The sequence below is a fragment of the Malurus melanocephalus genome, unplaced genomic scaffold, assembly GCF_030028575.1.
Source record: "Malurus melanocephalus ecotype Western Australia unplaced genomic scaffold, MMel_1.1 scaffold_1178, whole genome shotgun sequence".
NCBI classification, from domain to species: Eukaryota; Metazoa; Chordata; class Aves; order Passeriformes; family Maluridae; genus Malurus; species Malurus melanocephalus.
The window spans coordinates 35,325-37,285 of NW_026624410.1; positions in this window are offsets into that span (position 1 = coordinate 35,325).

Here is a 1,961-nt window from a genome sequence, read left to right on the forward strand (position 1 = left end):
TAATCAGAGCAGAGCTGCTCCCTGCGCAGGGAGCCCTCGTCAGCCTGCGGGAGTTAATTAACGAGTTGGAGATGAGAGATGAGAGAGATGAGAGAGATGAGAGAAATGAGAGAAATGAGCCTGCTCCTGCTGCAGCCCGACCTGAGCACGTGGCACTGGGCCTGCTGTCACCTGGTCACTCCTGTTGTCACCAGGCTGGGCCTGTTGTGACCTGGCTGTGTCTGCTGTCACCTGGCCATTCCTGCTGTCATTGGTCTGTGTCTGCTGTCACCTGGCCATTCCTGTTGTCACCTGGCTGTGTCTGTTGTCACCTGGCCGTGTCTGTTGTCACCTGGCCATTCCTGCTGTCACCTGGTCATTCCTGCTGTCACCTGGTCATTTCTGCTGTCACTGATCTGTGTCTCTTGTCACCTGGCCATTCCTGCTGTCACCTGGCAGGGCCTGCTGTCACCTGGCCATTCCTGCTGTCATTGGTCTGTGTCTGTTGTCACCTGGCCATTCCTGTTGTCACCTGGCCATTCCTGCTGTCATTGGTCTGTGTCTGTTGTCACCTGGCCATTCCTGCTGTCACCTGGCCATTCCTGTTGTCATTGGTCTGTGTCTGTTGTCACCTGGTCATTCCTGTTGTCACCAGGCTGGGCCTGTTGTCACCTGGAGCAGCAGGAAACGTGCCCAGGTGCTGGGAGGTGCCATCTGTGGAAACCACAGAGGGGGGTTGGCACCGAGGGATCCCGGAATCACAGAAAGGTTTGGGTTGAGATACCCAGATGAATTTGAGGAATCACAGAATCAAGGGAAAAAAATGGGGTTGGGAACATCTGGATGGTGTTGAGGGATCAGGGAATCATGGAAAAAATTAGGTTGGGATACCCGGATGATACTGAGGGATCACAGAATCACGGAAAGGTTTGGGTTGGGATATCCGGATGAATTTGAGGGATGACAGAATCACAGGAAGTTTTGGGTTGGGACACCAGCGGGATGAGCTCCCTGGGATGGGATGGATCCCGAAAATTGGGAAAAACAGGGACAACACGGCTGCCTTGGGGTGGCCAAGTGGCACCRAGGGGACAGTGAAGGTCCCTGCAGTGTCCTCAGGAATCCCAGCTCACACAGATTCTCACAGATSCCACGGATCCCATGGATTCTCATCGATCCCATGGATTCAAGGCCACTCCATGAGAAAGGAGCATTTTGGGAATGTCCCAGCTCCCAGGATCTGCTGGTCAGTGTGGGAACATTGGCTCTCCCAGACCCTACACAGGGTCCCTGTGTCACCTTGGGGTGGCCAAGTGGCACCAAGGGGACAGGGGAGGTCCCAGCAATCCCAGCTCACACAGATTCCCAAGGATTCCTAAAATACCATGGATTCCCACAGATCCCATCGATTCCCACAGATCCCAGGCTGCTCCATGGGAAAGGAGACTTTTGGGAATGTCCCAAATCCCGGGATTTCCTGGTGGCTGCGGGAACATCGGCTCCTCCAGCCCCCAACACGGGTCCCCGTGTCACCCGTGTCACCCCAGAGCCACCCACACCCAGCCATTCCCAAAATTTATCCCCACAAACTGCCCAGGGATGGGAATTTTATCCCAAAACAACCTTGTTCCCCCCCAAAAAAGAACCCGGGGAGAAGGAGGAGGAGCTGCCTCTGGACCCCCTTCACTTTCCACTTCTCCGATCCAACAATAAAATCCAAACGGGGGAAAAAAACCCCAAAAATCAGGAAAACGTYGTTGTTTCATAGATATTTTTATTTCTCTACCACTAGGAAAATATCCCAGAAAACCAAACCCCTCCCRTCCCACCCTCCCCAAAAATGCATAAATAGATTTATTTCCTCCCGATGCAAATCCTTCCCGGGTTAACAAGTCACTGGTTTTATGAAGTGTTATGAAAAATAATAACCAAAATAAAATTAATCGATTAAGGTTTGGTTTCTTTTTTCCTATAAGGTTTTT